This window comes from Salvia miltiorrhiza, chromosome 3, assembly GCF_028751815.1.
Source record: "Salvia miltiorrhiza cultivar Shanhuang (shh) chromosome 3, IMPLAD_Smil_shh, whole genome shotgun sequence".
Taxonomy (NCBI): Eukaryota; Viridiplantae; Streptophyta; class Magnoliopsida; order Lamiales; family Lamiaceae; genus Salvia; species Salvia miltiorrhiza.
The window spans coordinates 47,945,836-47,963,493 of NC_080389.1; the positions used below are offsets into that span (position 1 = coordinate 47,945,836).

Here is a 17,658-nt window from a genome sequence, read left to right on the forward strand (position 1 = left end):
TTTTGGAGGGATTCGAGTGAAATACCCGCTAATTTAAATTTTTCAAAAATCTTCCCTCCCGCGTTCATTAAGCCAAATACGGCAATTAATTATGATATCAAGGTTACTACATTTCCATACCTATGTAATAGGATTAAGAGTATATAAATGATGATAGCGAAAATATGAAGAAAATAATTAAATCATGATATTGTATTTCTATGTGCGGGAATTTTTTTTAGCAACTGTTGTTTGATATGTATCTACGCATGATGTTAATGAGGAAAAATGTCTTATTATGTTGGTTTCAAAAAAAAAATAATATAGGGTTAATGGGTTATTGTTGTTTTACTAAAACTAGTGTACCTCCCGCGCTATGCGCGGTGAATGTAATTTTTAAAATATAAAAAATAGGATAAGAAAATAAATCAAATTCATAAGAAGAAAGAAGAAATATAAATTTAAAAATAGTTTGAAAGATATTTAAACGCGATACACATTTGAATTAGAAAATATTTATTTTTTGAATATGGTTGAACTTTAAATGATAACAACTTCTTTATTTTTGATTAATTTTGATTAATTTTTGATATATTATATACCAAATTGAAGATATCTTTATGATCTTTAATTTAAGATGCATTTTGTATATTATTATATTCATAATAAAGTTATAAAATAAATAGAAAAGAAAATATATGTGTTATGTATTTTTTTAGACGGAAATATATTTTATATATTGAATGAGAACAAAAAATAGATTGAGAAGTAAGTGGAACCGATTGAAACAAATAAATTAACCACTAATTAAATATTAATTATTAAGATTTTTTACAATTAAAAAATTATCCTTTAAATTGATTTTATTGACATTTATTTCTCTTTTTATATATACTAAGCGGCACTCTAGCGCTGCATCCCTTCTTGCGTGCCAGCTTAAGCTAGCGCTAACAGCTTTAATTTAGGATACACATTTGAATGGTGCAATTATAACATGTCCAAAATGTCATTCTTTTATAGTTTTACTTGTACGCCTCCCGTGCAATGCACAAAAAATATTATATATATTGTAAAGAGTAAAATTTTGAAGTAGCCAAAATGAAGCATAAAACACAATTTATGGCCACACATTGAAAAAACACAAATTTTGGCCATTTTTATAGTTTTGGGACGTTTTTGCCCTTAATTGGGCGGACTGGGTAAGGTCAGGAACGCGGGTCGCGTGCCGGGTAGGATCAGGCACGCGGGTCGGGTTAGGCACTTATGGCACTATTAGTGCCATAAGTGTCAACGAAATTTTTTTTTACTCCCCCTGCCCTGTCTACCCCCCAGACCCCCGACCCCACCCACCCCACCCACCCCCAAGCCAAAAAATTTTACTTTATTATTTTATTTTATGGCACTTATGGCACTAATAGTGCCATAAGTGCCAACGAAAATCCAAAATAAAATAAAGTAAAATGGTCTTTATGGCACTATTAGTGCCATAAGTGCCAAACATGCAGAACAAATATAGAAACAACAGCATCATCTAAACCTTAAATGGAACATTTAAACCCTAAATGGATAATCTAAACCCTAAATGGAACATCTAAACCCTAAATGGATAATCTAAACCCTAAATGGAATATCTAAACCCTAGGGGAAGTGTTTAAAAAGTTCCTTTTGGCTTGGGGGTGGGTGGGGGGTAGGGTCGGGGGTCAAGGGGTAGGCAGGGCAGTGGGAGTAAAAAAAAATTATTGGCTTGGGGTGGGTGGTGAAGGGGTGGGTGGGGTCGGGGTCTGGGGGGGGGGGGGGTAGACAAGGCAGGGGAAGTAAAAAAAAAAAAAAAAATTGGCTTGGGGGTGGGTGGTGGGGGGGGGTGGGTGGGGTCGGGGGTCTGGGGGGGTAGACAAGGCAGGGGAAGTAAAAAAAAAAAATTGGCTTGGGGGTGGGTTGGTGGGGTCGGGGGTCTGGGGGGTAGACAAGGCAGTGGAAGTAAAAAAAAAAATTGGCTTGGGGGTGGGTGGTGGGGGGGGTGGGTGGGGTCGGGGGTCTGGGGGGTAGACAAGGCAGGGGAAGTAAAAAAAAAAATTGGCTTGGAGGTGGGTGGTGGTGGGGGGGGGTGGGTGGGGGGGGTGGGTGGCGTCGGGGGGTCTGGGGGGGTAGACAAGGCAGGGGAAGTAAAAAAAAAAAAAAATTGGCTTGGGGGTGGGTGGGTGGGTGGGGTCGGGGGTCTGAGGGGTAGACAAGCAGGGGAAGTAAAAAAAAAAAAAAAAAATTGGCTTGGGGTGGGTGGTGAGGGGGTGGGTGGGGTCGGGGGTCTGGGGGTAGACAAGGCATGGGTTAATCTCTAAATCTGAATCCGGGTCAAAGGAAGTTGTTGGATCTATTGGGTTAAAGGGTAGATTAGGTAGAGCACATAAATGATGGCCAAATATTGATATTTTAAATTTTGTGGACAAAATTTAAGTTTCAATCACCAATAGGGCCATCCGGCCCTATTGTTTCTATTGTAAATTTACTATTATATTAATAAATATAAAATTTGTAAATATATTATTTTTATTAAGTAATAACGAAATGTGATTTTTTTTTTAAATATACATGCATTGTATATATACTTTTTTGAAGATTTATATTTAATATTGGCAAAATTTTCAATCACAAAGAATTAAGCGGTAGGGTCAAATGTGTGCTTGCACTGTGCACGGCCTGCCCAATTCCTCCCCCCATTTATTTCCTTTCCACTTCGATTAATCGAACAAAATATTTTTTTTGATATTAAAATTGTCATTTTCATAATTAAAATGTAATGTGCTATCATTTATTTTTGTGCACAGTCTCATTTTTATTTATAAAAAATATCATTTGCGAAAGATGATCATTTGCTTTTATAAAAAAATGCACATAGATTATCATGATACATCATATAATATATATGAAACACTTTTATAATTATTAATTTAACATAATAATACTAAAATTAAAATTTTTATATTTATAGATTTAAATTAATAACAACAACAAAACTAAAACATATATAGATTAAAACACAAATTTATGTGTCTAACATCTTAAAATTTATAAGATTACTGAGCTAGCGTTTCTTAAAATAAATTGTAATATATAATATGATATTATTTTATAAAGATCTCAAAATAATATTAATAATTTATGTTTAATATAAAATAAATATAAATATATAATTTGAAAATTTAAAATATCATAATTAAGAAAATAGAAAATTTAAAAAGTTCAAATATGATTCCTCATTTTAAGGAAAATATCACTTCTTAAAATATAATTTTTTTAATATGTTAAAATTTTAAATCATCACAACTTTCTCATTTTAATGTTATTTTTACATATTATATATATATATATATATATATATATATAAAGTATTCAAATCATAATTAAAAGAAAATGAGAAAAATATGTTTTATCATTAAATTTACAACTATACTCACTAACATTAAAGTTGGCAGTTTTTCTCTCAAAAATGATGGCAGTTTTTGTTTTCTTTTTTGAATTAACAATTTCGGCAGTTTTTTATCCCAACATTTTCGGCTGTTTTTAATTACATGGTTAAGCAATTTTTTCCCATAAATTCCAATTATATCCTTGCAATTGAAATTATTTACATTTACTTTGCTTTTTATATATATAAAGATATCAAATTACTTCATTAATTGAAACAAATATTTTCTGTAACAAAATTTAATTTCCCATTGTGGTGTGACATCTTATAAATCCTTATACATAAATACTCACAACAATATATTCCTTCCAAAAAAAAAAAAAAAAGACAACTCACAATAATATTGATGTGAGCCTGTGAGTATCTTATAGTGTTATGTTACAACAATATTGACGGGTTTCGAACAACAAAAAGAACACTACCAATGATTTTCAAACTCACGCCTTTGGAATAAGAGGAGGAGGCGAAAGTTACAATCATTGCACCACACAACTCTTGTTATTATGTGTAATATAACTGTTTGATACGGGTCGGGTCAAGATAGATTCGATCCGTCTCATCCATGCACACATAAATTCTCAAAGTTTACAAATTTTCAAAATTTCAAAAAGAGATGAAATTAGAATCATATACCATGAAAATAAAAAATTATAGTAGTGAATTTTTTTTTATAAAATGAGTGTTGCTTATAAGAAAATAAAAAAATAAGTTAGAGTACATGATTTTATTTTTTGGGGGCTTATAAGCTCTAAAAGCTTAATTTTACAGAATCAAATTGTTTAAAAACTTATTTTGCCAAATATTTTAAAAGAACTTATAAGCTGTTTTAAAAAGCTCATAAGCTTAGTCAAACATCCTCTTAATCATATCTCCGAAGGCAATCGCCGACCATTCATCAGCGGCTCTTTCTCTCTCCCTCTCTCGTAAAACGACGATGATGGTCTCAACTCTCAATCGGCTGTAACAGAACACAAATATGGGGCTGGGGCTATTATCTGTATTTGATGGAATAAAACTGAGCCCAACCCCAAAAATAAATTAGGATGAAAGGCATGAAAGTTTGAGCCTAAGAACTCCAACTTGGCCGGCCCAACTCAAAAAGCTTAAGCATTGGGTAACTTTGAAAGTAAATTTGGTGCTCATAAAAGATTAGCCTAACCCATAACGATAAACACTACGTTTCCACTACTTTAATGATTATTTGTTTATATTTCCCCAATTGAAAAGTTTAGGCTGTAAAATATTCAGCTCATAATTTACTTGAAAAAAGTTATACTCAAGCATGTTAATTACATTTATACAAATTTGATCATTAAAATTTACGATTGATTCATCACTTGAATTTAAGAATGTCAATAGACGTGTTTTATCTAACGATTCGGAATCGTTCATTACCAGTTGACCTACAAAGTAATGATTCTAATTCCGATTCTAGATTCGACCCATTTAGATCTGAAACCTGACAAGTCCAGATCCGATCCGATCCGACCCGTTTGTTATGGATTCGGTCTGGCCCGGCCCGTAATTTTTTATAATTACAAAAATACATACTTTTTCATACAAAAATGTATAAAGTTTCACACAATAATGCATTAAATTGTACAAAAAATGCATTCCCCCCCACCTCATCTTGTTCGAATTTTTTATGTGCAATGTTATGCATTTTTGTAAAATAAAATAAAAATAGAAAAATGTTAAAAAATTATAAAAAAAAAATTGTCTTGGGGTGGGGTTGGGGACAGTGTGTGGTGTGGTATTGGGTGGGGTGGCAAAAATACCATATTTGTAAAAATGAAATAGATTAATTTTGAGGTCTTGGGTATGAGTATTATTTGGTCCATCAGTAATTAACATATCCGAACTATTTGATTTTATCACTCAATGGTTCGGATACAATAACTAACGGGTGATTTCAGATTTAGAATCGAAATAATTTTAATAGTTTTGATTCGGGTAAAATCTGTCCATTAACGTCCTTATTTGAATTCATGGTTCTATATTCGAATCTCATAGATAATAAAAAAATTAATTCTTAAAATTCAGATATTTAAAAGAATTCAAAACGTAAAATTTACATTTTATTTCATTCGTATTTTGTATCTTATGAAGAGTTGATTAATTTGGTCGGATGGTAGATGTAATACTATGACTTTGGGTTTGCATGAGAAAATGTGCCTAATATGCATGTGTTACAAGTGTAGTACTAGGAAGCAACTTCGATTTGCCATCTCAAATAAATTAATTTTGAATATTAATCACAATTAATATATTTTCACCAATTTTTATAATTTTCCTTAGAAACATTATATACAACTCTCGAGGAATCCCATGCACGGAATTGTATGATACGACTATCTATTGACTAGCATATGCCTATTTTAATATCAAACACAATCTTTTTTTTTCCTTTCTCTGTCGTCGTTAATTATAAATGAAAGTGGATTCTCTGATATACTTTTTTATATAACTTTTTGTTGGGATTATTCTACGAATTTCTTTGTCTTAATAATATTTTAAATGAGGAAAAAGCAATGGAGTTTTGCTGATCTTAACTGTTCATAGGCTTTCATAGATAAATTAATAAAATAATATGACATTATTTTGGGGTAAACTAAATATTCGTTTTCATATAAAATTTGTGTAAAGAAAAATATGTTCCGTTGATGACCTTGTCCATATGGAATCCGAGTTACATAGGGTTTTTAATTTGCAATTCCTATCATTTTCATGGCAAGCAACAACTAAAAAAGTATATGTGTGTAAATTTTAGAGTATTAAAGTTGTTTGATATTTCGAAATAAATAAAACGTAATATCAAATTACTAGATTTAATTTTTTTTTGTTATTACTATATTTAACTAATATATACTCATTAATCAGTCGGTTGATGATGGCACGATTTAATACAGAAATTGAAAATATGGCTGATAAAGACAAATAAAATGGCTATGAAAATAAATTAACAAAAACAAAGTTTTGAAATTGTAAAGAGTAAAATAGTTTTCTTAATGGGATATTCAAACGGTACAGACTTCAGTTTGTAAACAATTAAATTTATGGTTTAATTTTTTTTGTTTTGAAGTACTAGTCAAAAAATACACAGCTTTTTTCATTTTGTGGTTTACATCGTCACCTTTTAATTTGATTAAGAAATACAATAGTTTAAAATTTATTCGCAATTATCGCACAGATTGCAAGTTCGTCCAAATCAAATCTGAAGTGGCAGCTGAAATTGTTAACATGGCGACCGAAATCGTCAAATCACACACACTCCACTTTCTCTCTTTCTCTCTCTCTCACACACGCACACACACGTACGTCATACACCTTCCCCCTCTCACACCCCAGCAGACCATTCACCTTTCCCCACCGGCAGAACAACAAATTGTTGCCCCTCTCTCCTTCTTCTTCGTCTCACATGTCTCTCTCACAAAAACCCACATACATACATAAAACCCATAGATTATTCGTTGTCGCAGCGTCCGATGTCACAATGTAATATATATATATTTTAAAATGACATTGAAAAAATGATTTCGTTTCGTACCATATTCTATCGTGTTTATCCTTAATTCTATGTTATTAGCGTGGATTTCAAACACGATAGGAGTGAATTTTAAAGTTCATAGTTGATTTTTTTTAAAATAATATGGTACGAAACAACGTCGTTTTTGCCATTGCATTTTTAAAAAAAATAGAATATAAATTACATTGTGGCATCCGGCGAGCCACATCACGTTTTTGGTGACCGAAAAATAGATGCAGGATATATTTGATAAAAACCTGATAATTTGAGGGTTTAGAGAACATTTTAAAAATTTTAGGGTATTTTAATAAAACGGATATACTTAAAGAGTTTTCATGATATTTACCCTTTAATTTATTTAGGTAAATATGTTCAAATGAGGTGATTCATCTTTCCTCTTATCAGCCAACTTGTATCAAAATAAATTAATATTAAACCCTAAGTTTTTAAATTTGGCGTCAAATAATTTAAGATTTATATAATAACTATTCTAATTTAAATTATATATTTCACTAATTTTTTCGTAACGTTAATTTATTTTGACACTGAATTTGAGTTAATTTTACTATGTCACTAATTTTCTCGTAACATTGATTTATTTTATTAATAATTCAAATCCAATGTCACAAATAGGATGGTTACGAGCGTCCTATTAAAATTGTAGTGATTTGATCAACTAAAAGAATTAGTGATAATATTTTTGGTATAATGTCAATAATTTAAGTATTTGATTAATTTTATTAAATGTTCATAATATTTTTTAAAAAGACAAATAATTTAGACTTTAATCTGATTTATTGATGCTTTATAATCGAATCTCAAAATGTGCATTGAGTTTTGTGATCGAGTGAGAAATTAATTTCATAGTAGTACGTATCGAGATTTCATAAGCATAAAATCCCACTAGAGATTTGTAAGTAATACTAATAAATTAAACAAATTCAAAGCTGACAGTTAGTATTCCGTGATTAATTACATTACATCTAATGAGAGGCACGTGTGGGTGATCTGGAACATGCCGATTTTCGTGGAAATGGAATGTGATGTATAAAATTCGTCTCTTTTCCCTATAAATAAATAAATAAATAAATTCATTATTTAAAAAAAGGAAATAAATTTATAAAGTAAATCTTGAAAAAGAAAAAAAAGTGAATTAAACACTTTTTCTTCCCATCTTGTGAAAATTTCATATTTCAATTTATTAATGACGATTAATATTGAAGCGTAGTCTGTTGGTAAGACGTTTATACTCCAATTGATAGGTCAGAGGTTCGAATCACCTAAAACGTTAGAGTGTGAGTGTGGTTTTTTCTTTGTTTCAATGTAACAAATTTTTAAAAAATATTTCAATTTATTAATATAGCGTACACGAGTATTTGTTATGAATGACAATAAATTGATTTTGCGAATAAATTTATTCGTTTTTTTTTTGGAGTTAAGATAGTAGATAAGCCATTGTGTATTAATATTGAAAAAGTGCAAATTTTTAGTTAAAAGATTATCTATTTTTTCATCAAAAAATTTAAGTGAAATTACGTTGATTGGATGCTGAATGCGCCGTCAACTGTGATTGACTTTTTTTACCAATGAAAATGGGCTTCCACAAAATGCATTTCTAGGCAACGAGTTGCGCTAGATGCATTTTCTACAAGACAAAAAGGAAAAAGCGAACAAAAATGTTTTATTTTAAATAACTTTTAAATTTAATTCAACATATATTTGCTCTCTCCAAATAAAGTTCAACATATTGGCTCTGGCTCTATAAATTATTTCATTGTCGTTTTTTCTTTTCTTTTATAATTTTTGAGATATTAATATCTATAATCTAATTTTATTTTTATTTGATAATGACATGAGCCTTTGAATATTTGAAAATTAATTAATTCAAGATATGATCTTTATAAAAGGATGCTTTGTAAAAATAAGAAAATGTAGATCCAAGTGAGACTCATTTTGGTGATTAGGATCACTAATCTTCAGGAGCTATCAAGAAGGAAATACATGCTTGTAATTAAATTTTCATAACAAACCATCAGAATTACAGTTCACTAAATATTATGTATACACACAAAAAGTATATATTTACTTCATAAACTGCAGAATTATTTAAGCTAGATTGAAGAAATAATATCTAACCCCTACATATATGTGTGTATAAACAATTATTTGTTTCTTTAAAATTTAATATAATACTTAATGGGAGAAAGACACAAGTAACCAAAATGAGATACTTTAGGACTTATATAGCCACCACTTTTAAATCATGACTTTAGGGGTCAAAAGTCATTGAAAAGACAAAACAACCCTTACTAATTACTAAATAAAAATAAAAGAAAACTAAAATAAATTTTAACTTATAAAATATAAAATAAAACAAAATAAAAATCTGAATTTGACTTAACAATTAAAAAATCTAAAATTTGCCTTCACAATTAAAAAGAAAAAAAGCCCTAATTAAACGTGAATATGAATAGGAACAGTTCTTCTTCCTCCCATTTCAAATTTTTGTGCGCTTCTTCTTCTTCCTCATACCCACCAGCGGCGACCTCCCCTCCCTGCGGCAACGGCGACCTTCCGCTAGAAATCTCCACCGGCGGCGGCGACGACCTTCCTCTCCAGCGCAGCGACGGCGGCGACCTTCCTCTCCAGCGGCAGCAACTTCGGCGACCCTTCCTCTGTGGCGCAGAGCACTCCAGCCGGCGGCACGACCTTTCCTCAGCGGCGGCGACTTTTAGAAGCAGCAGCTTTCTCTCCAGCAGCAGCCGGCGACGCGACCCTTCCTCGTTCTCTCATTCTTGCCGGGCATCAGTGTCAAGAATGCTCTGTTAGAGTGCATATGATAGCATCGTAGTAATTGATACGTGTTTGATAAAAAAAAAAGTATTCCATTTGATGTGTTAACCCTTGAATTTGACATAGGAGATTAAAAATCCAAATTTCCGATGCCCCATGTCCTTCGAATCGGGAAAATAGCAAGAGTTCTATGGTGCACGATGACAGTGCACAACTACGTACACATTTTAACAACTACGTACACAGTCGGCCACAAACGGGGCATGTTTTAGTAATTCCTATGCAATTAAGTGAAATTAAGTATGCAATTTCAATTAATAGGCATTATATTCAATAAAAATGAGTCAATAGTGTTCAATTCCATTACCCCCTCAAACATATTGGACATATATCGCATGAGAGTTAAGTATACTAAGAGTACGTGTTAGAGTACATATAATAGCATCGTAGTAATTGATACGTGTTTGATAAAAAAAAAGTATTCCATTTGATGTGTTAACCCTTGAATTTGACATAGGAGATTAAAAATCCAAATTTCCGATGCCCCATGTCCTTCAAATCGGAAAATTAGCAAGAGTTCTACGGTGCACGATGACAGTGCACAACTACGTACACAGTTTAATAACTACGTACACAGTCGGCCACAAACGGGACATGTTTTAGTAATTCCTATGCAATTAAGTGAAATTAAGTATGCACTTTCAATTAATAGGCATTATATTCAATAAAAATGAGTCAATAGTGTTCAATTCCATTACCCCCTCAAACATATTGGACATATATCGCATGAGAGTTAAGTATACTAAGAGTACGTGTTAGAGTACATATAATAGCATCGTAGTAATTGATACGTGTTTGATAAAAAAAAAAAGTATTCCATTTGATGTGTTAACCCTTGAATTTGACATAGGAGATTAAAAATCCAAATTTTCGATGCCCCATGTCCTTCGAATCGGGAAAATAGCAAGAGTTCTACGGTGCACGATGACAGTGCACAACTACGTACACATTTTAACAACTACGTACACAGTCGGCCACAAACGGGGCATGTTTTAGTAATTCCTATGCAATTAAGTGAAATTAAGTATGCAATTTCAATTAATAGGCATTATATTCAATAAAAATGAGTCAATAGTGTTCAATTCCATTACCCCCTCAAACATATTGGACATATATCGCATGAGAGTTAAGTATACTAAGAGTACGTGTTAGAGTACATATGATAACATCGTAGTAATTGATACGTGTTTGATAAAAAAAAATATTCCATTTGATGTGTTAACCCTTGAATTTGACATAGGAGATTAAAAATCCAAATTTCCGATGCCCCATGTCCTTCAAATCGGGAAAATAGAAAGAGTTCTACGGTGCACGACGACAGTGCACAACTACGTACACAGTTTTACATAATCAATTGTGTACGTATTATACTCAACTGTGTAGAAAATAAATATTGTATTTAAGTGAGCTTAATTAATCACTTAAATTATACTCCCTCCGTCCCTAAAATAACTTCCTCTTTTTCCATTTTGGGACGTCCCCCAAATAACTTCCTCTTTCTTTCTTTCCATTTTTGGACACCTACCCCACCACTAATAATACTTTATTTATTCTTACTTTTCACTTTTCACCACTCTCAATACTAATTATAACACTTTTCACAACTTCCAATAATAATTATATCACTTTTTCTCCACTATCAATACACTTTACAACTTTTCATTAAAACCCGTGCCGTCCCCAAAGAGGAAGCCATTTCAGGGACGGAGGGAGTACAATTTAACTTAATTAATAAAAAAATAAATAATATGCTTGATTAGTCACTTAATTAACTAGCTAATTTAACAAAATTAAATATTTATTAATTTTTAATAATAAATTATTAAGATTTTTACGAGCTTGTAATTCAAATAGTTTGTTAATGAATATATTAAAAAAATCAAATAATAATTAATTAACAAATTCAAATAATTAATAACAAATTCAAATAATTAATAACAATGCACAACATTTTTTTTTATTGTGGATGCAACTGTGTTTCTAACTGTGTAGTTAAGAACAGTTGAGCTCCCAACTGTGTAGCTAAGAACACATTCATAGCTCCCAAACTGTGTCCTCAAAATCAACCATTTATGTTATATTTTTCACACTCAATGTGGTCTTAGACGTGAATAAACTAAATTTTTTCATTACAAAACAACAAATCATGAATTTGATATCAATATATTTTAAACTGTGTCATTTACAAATACAACTGTGTTCTGCAAAATTACTGTTCACCGCTCACTAAAATCGAAAAGTAAGACATACAATTGATACATTTGCCATGAATTTAACATACATACCTAAATACAATCAGAATGCCCAAAGAATTTCGTCCGACCCAAGTGTTTTCAAATAACAAAATCGCTATTTTTTTGGGGAAAATTTTCGTGGGTTTCCACCAAAAAAGAAAAGAATGAGGAAGAAGAACACAAATCCACTTTTCATCCATTTCTTCACCAACCTACCTTACATTAACATTTATTATCACATTAATTTAGCTGTACGAACCATCTTAACCTACGAAAATCAAAGATACGATGAAGAATAAGATCGGCAGTTTCATTAATGGAAGCCATGGAAAGAGTAATGGAAGCCATGGAAAGAGAGAGAGAGAAGATGAAGAGGGGTGGGTGAGGAGTAACTTTTGCTGAGTTGGCAGTTGGAAGTGGGTGAGGAGTAAATTCAATTTTTCTTTATTTTTATTTAGCAATTAGTAAGGGTGAGATTGTCTTTTCATTCCATTTTGACCCCCAAAGTCATTCTTTAAAAGTGATGGCTACCAAAGTCATAAACTATATGCTTTTGGCTACAAGTGTCTATTGTCACATACTTAATTTACTTACTAGGCTCGACAATATTTAACAAATATCTAATATTTTTTTTTACTTGAACAAATATCTAACAACGAGTGATAGATTTGTGAGTACATCAAAATGTGAAAGATTCATTAATGAAGAACATTGAACTGGTAGTTGACTGGCCGATCTTGAAAAAGTGACGTGGTAGGGGGCCGCTATAGGTTCGGATCTTTCCATAATATTTGTTCTGTTTTTGTACATATTTTGTTTTACTATTTGATTTGGTGATAATTTGCCTTTTTTGGGTACTTAAATAAAATTTATTATTTTGAAAGAGTAGGGTGTGTTTGATTAGTGGGTCAATTCTAGTTTTGGACGCTAACTTGGCTTATTTTCACGTTTGATAATCAAGCCACACAATATGCGAAGCCCGCACAAAAACATTGACCCGATCCAAAAATACTATTCAAACGAGGATCCAGATGCGGGGGAGCCCCGGTAGCGATGTTAGACTTCTACAGTAACTCTGGTTATGTTTCTTTCTCACATAATTGCCTCAATTTCTCCCATTTGAGCAGATTGAAAGTTTGGGAATTGGTTGCGCAACTTCTGCATGCGCCGCCTCCATTCGACCATCGTCAATTGGGACGCCACCTCCATCCTCTGACACGGTAATCGTCGACCACCGTCAATTGGGCCGCTGCCTCCATCCCCCGCCCTCGCCCTCGTCGCCCACTTCCCTTGCTATGACACCCAAATCTAACTAAAATTTCAATGTATATTTGTGCGAAAAAACTATGAATATAAATAAATATTTAGTGAGAAAATCATGATATAAATTTTTATTTAAAATACTTTACTCAAAATAACATCTTTAAATAAAGCTAAATTCAAAATATTTGATTCGCCATTCGACCTTCCACGCGCCTCCGATTTGAGAAACCTGAAAATGTTAAATATGGGATGAGCATACAGAGTACACTCAGTGTGGGAACATGCAATCATTGTTCATGTTAATAAAAATGGAAACACATATGATCCACTGTAACATTCATAACTGTAAGTCGCACGGTAGCATACCAAGGATCTTTACCATCCTGGACCAATTATGCTGGCCCCTGACGACTGGTTGCAATTATAACTTTAACATGTATATCGGATTGTGGCATACCAAGGATCTTTACCATTCTGGACCAATTATGTTGGTCCTTAGCGATATTTAATTTAACTCACATATGGTAAACACATAATATTAAAATAGACAATAATTAACTACCGCATGCATTTAAATAAATCCCACACATGAGACTTGAGCTTTGAAAATTAACTTGAGTAATTCACATTCTAGTCGCGCCGCACCTAATCAGATAATTAAAAGATAAATAATTTATAATAGACTAGAAAATTTAAATATAGTATGTGATTATATATATATATATATATATATATATATATATATATATATATATATATATATAGGGGAATGCTAAAATAAGAACGCTTCTTAAAATATAAATTAGGAACCATTTTCAGCCCTTAGATCATCAAGATCTACGGTTGATTCATCACCTTGTTGGATAAATTCATAGTCATGAGTTCGAATCCCAAATGTAGCAAAAAATTATTTTTCGCAATTCATGCCTTTATACAGTTTATTCATGCGTGTTATACATAAAATTCATGCATTTTTGCTGGTTCGTAATTCTTAAAATAAGGGTGGTTTATTGAATAACCGCCCCCTATATATATATATATATATATATATATATATATATATATATATATATATATATATATATATATGCGTACAATGTGTGCAAGATAATTATTATATATTAAATGTATAAATAACTTGGAAGATTTACCTTTCACAATTATTGCACTTATTCGAAATTCTTGTATTAGTATAGTCTTAAATTCTCTTTGTGATGATTGAAAGTATTACTGCAACCCCTCCCTATTTATATAGTATTAAGTTTTAAGCTCTTATATTCAATGAATTCAGAGTAATATAGGGTTGGTGAGTCATTTAGTAGGCTACATATAGGCTAGCTTAGACGTAATCATATACATGCATGTATCTTATTTTTTTTGTTTAATCCTTAGACTATCTTTATCAACAACCTACAACAATCCAACTTTTTAATAAAAAATTTATTTATCTCTCTTCCACATATACAACCTATAATTAATTTAACAACATTTATATTTTATCAATAACCTTCTACAACCTAAATACTTTTATTTTTTTATTATTTGTTGTCATATTTTTTAATTATAAAATGCCACATGTCAAACCAAGGGTGAAGGTTGTTGCAGTCGGTCTGCAATCCAAATTCACAATCGGTTGTGCATTTCTTTTGATCTTAACATTTTTTTTATTATTTTTTTGTTTGTCTTTAGCTATGACCGGTTTTTGTTGGTCATTGATAAAACTAGCTGAAAAAGTTTAGTGCCTCAAATTACCAACAAAGTAAAACTGTGTAAAGAAAAGAGTAATGTTGAATGCAATGTTATCAACAGAATGTTACTAACATTACTATCAACATGCAGCGGAAATAAATAACACACAGGAATACTTTTTTCACGGATTATAAATAACCCGTGAGTGCCTCAAGGCTAAAATCACTATGTTGAATCAACAATACAAAGTACAGATTTGGATCTTCTTGGAGATCTATCTTTACAGAATGACTGCCTAAGATAAACCAACCTATCTACTTTCAGTACTACAATGTTGATACAACACAGAATCCAAAACAGCCGAATAACAAAAGTTAATCGGACAAAGCAAACAACCTGCTACTCTCCAATGGCCTTGCACTTCAACTCTTGCCCTCGACGTCCCGTCGATACAAAGATAGACTTTACAGATTGACTGCCTAAGTCTACTTCGTCAAAGCAATCCTTGAAGAACCGGTGACACGTTTGCAGCAGGAAAATGACGAGATGGTTGTGAGTGAATGTTAAGTCTCTGATTTTGCACTTCCAAAACGTAAGGATGAATGAGGCTTCTTGCTGCTTTTATAGACCTTCATGTCGTGGTTAGTTTCCTCCACTTCCCACTTCCAGAAGCTTCCTATAACCGCCGCAATCCACCTCCGAAAACTGCCAGTCGACCAGTCTGGAATGTTGGTAGAGAGATCATGGGTCCTGAAAAATAGGAACTAACAGCCCACTACTTTGGACCATGATAAACCACCTTTCCACTTATTAAAAACGTGGTCAACAAGCATAAAACATTTATTCCACAACCAAACAATAATAAAACGTGAAAGGAAGGTAAAGATTAAATATATACAATTACCAATGGAGAGTCAAAGTATGGAGTCAAGGCAGACTCCGGAATGTTGGTTGAATCCCAGAAATGTTGACACCATGAATGTTATCAACATTCCACCCAACATTGAAAACACGTATGTTATCAACATTGGTCCCAACATTATCGGAGTCAACATTGACTCTAACAGTAGCCTTAGCCACCTATATATATGTATATTTATTCGGATATAAGTATATATAATTTGTACGTTGATTAACTTTTAAGAAATCAAATTTATATGTATATATACATACCCATAAAATATATATAAATGTCGATATAATTTCTATTTGTAAATCATATTCTTGAACCTATTTTTTTTTCTTTAATTTAAAGTTATTTTATTCTAATTAAGGGTACGACTAGACTACCAAAAATTAAATAAATAAAATATTTTTCAACCACTTTATAAATTAAAATATTAAAAATTTCTAAATAAAAATAGTAAAGGAAATAAATAGCTTTGGGCTGTGACACTTGCCGACCTCGCTCAAACTGCTTCTACAACTTCAACCAACATTGCTACTCCCACAATCCGCCAAATTATCTTTCCGTCACGCCCAAATTCATATAAGCACCAAATCTGCAAATTTCTCATCACTCCCAAATTTCTTCGTGGTTTCTGCTTTTGAGTTTTTACCATAATTAAGTAACTGATGCTTTAATTCCAAATCTGCAAATTTCTCGCCACTCCCGTCGACACCTTCTTTTTCAATTTCTGCAAATTTCTTTCCTGGTCACTTCCGACCCCAGAGAGAGAGAGAGTTGAGCGAGGTTGCTTGGTTGAGAAATTGACCAAGGCATCGATAGGGGGGGAACAGACGAGAGGCGGCACCCTCAGCCGGACACAGTCTCGCCGGAGCGGTTCACGACGGGGAGGGAGAGAGAGACAGAGAAAGAGAGAGAGAATAGTTCTTCTTCTTCATGTCAGTGATTTTCTGCCAATTCTGACCAGAGAAAGAGAATGATTTCTCATCCCCTAATCTTAAGGATATTTTCGACATTTTATCCTAATTTCTTGACAATATCATGTGTTATCAAATGGCCTCACGTACTACAATTTTGACCCTCTAACAAACTGCTACCAAACACTGAGTCCATACAGCGTTACCGGCCCAAACCCAATAACATTTCATTGGATTTGTGAAAATGTCGTTAACTCAACACACTTTTCAAACACGCCCCAAGTGTGTACATACAATAATAAGAAAGTTGGAGAACAAAGCAACACAATCAAAATATGTACAGAAATTAATACTTCATTCGTTCAGTAAAAATAATCATAAGAGAGAGTGACAGAGTTTTAATAAAAATGATTAAGTATATTATGAGTGGAGAAATGGTCTCACCTTAAAGTTAGTATTTATAATGATAATTTATTATATTATGGTCGTATTTGGTGTCCTGGTAATCACCGTGTTGCTCGCGTAAATGGAGATTTTTTTTTTGTGTTTGATAGCCACTAAACTCAAAGTTTGAGGCCCGTTGAAAAGGGCGTAGCCCGCTGAAAAAACATTGTTCAATCGCTGAAATCTAACTGACCAACCCCCCCCCCCCCCAGTTACAAATTTAATGCAGCTACAGTAAGCCCGCCTAAATTTTTTCAACACGAATTTACCCTCTGAAAAAAAAAATGAATTCAAATCTCAGAGCTCATAAACACACAGTTCTCAGTTGTTTCTTATTTGTAACTCATGTCATGACAACCATCGTCTCTGTGTTAGATTTGAGC

At 32.4% G+C, this 17,658-nt stretch overlaps 1 long non-coding RNA gene across 2 annotated transcripts; it reads right to left on the minus strand.

The window, feature by feature from the left end:
• Positions 1–12,973: 12,973 nt before the first annotated feature.
• On the minus strand, positions 12,974–17,221 carry LOC131016236 (uncharacterized). 2 transcript variants are annotated; one of them, XR_009098890.1, is made up of 3 exons: positions 14,470–14,558; positions 13,907–13,963; positions 12,974–13,547 (listed from the first exon to the last, which is right to left on the minus strand). It is a non-coding gene; the product is annotated as an uncharacterized LOC131016236 (long non-coding RNA). The 2 variants fall into 2 exon arrangements; XR_009098889.1 differs by lacking the exons at positions 13,907–13,963; positions 14,470–14,558 and adding an exon at positions 16,412–17,221.
• Positions 17,222–17,658: the final 437 nt, after the last annotated feature.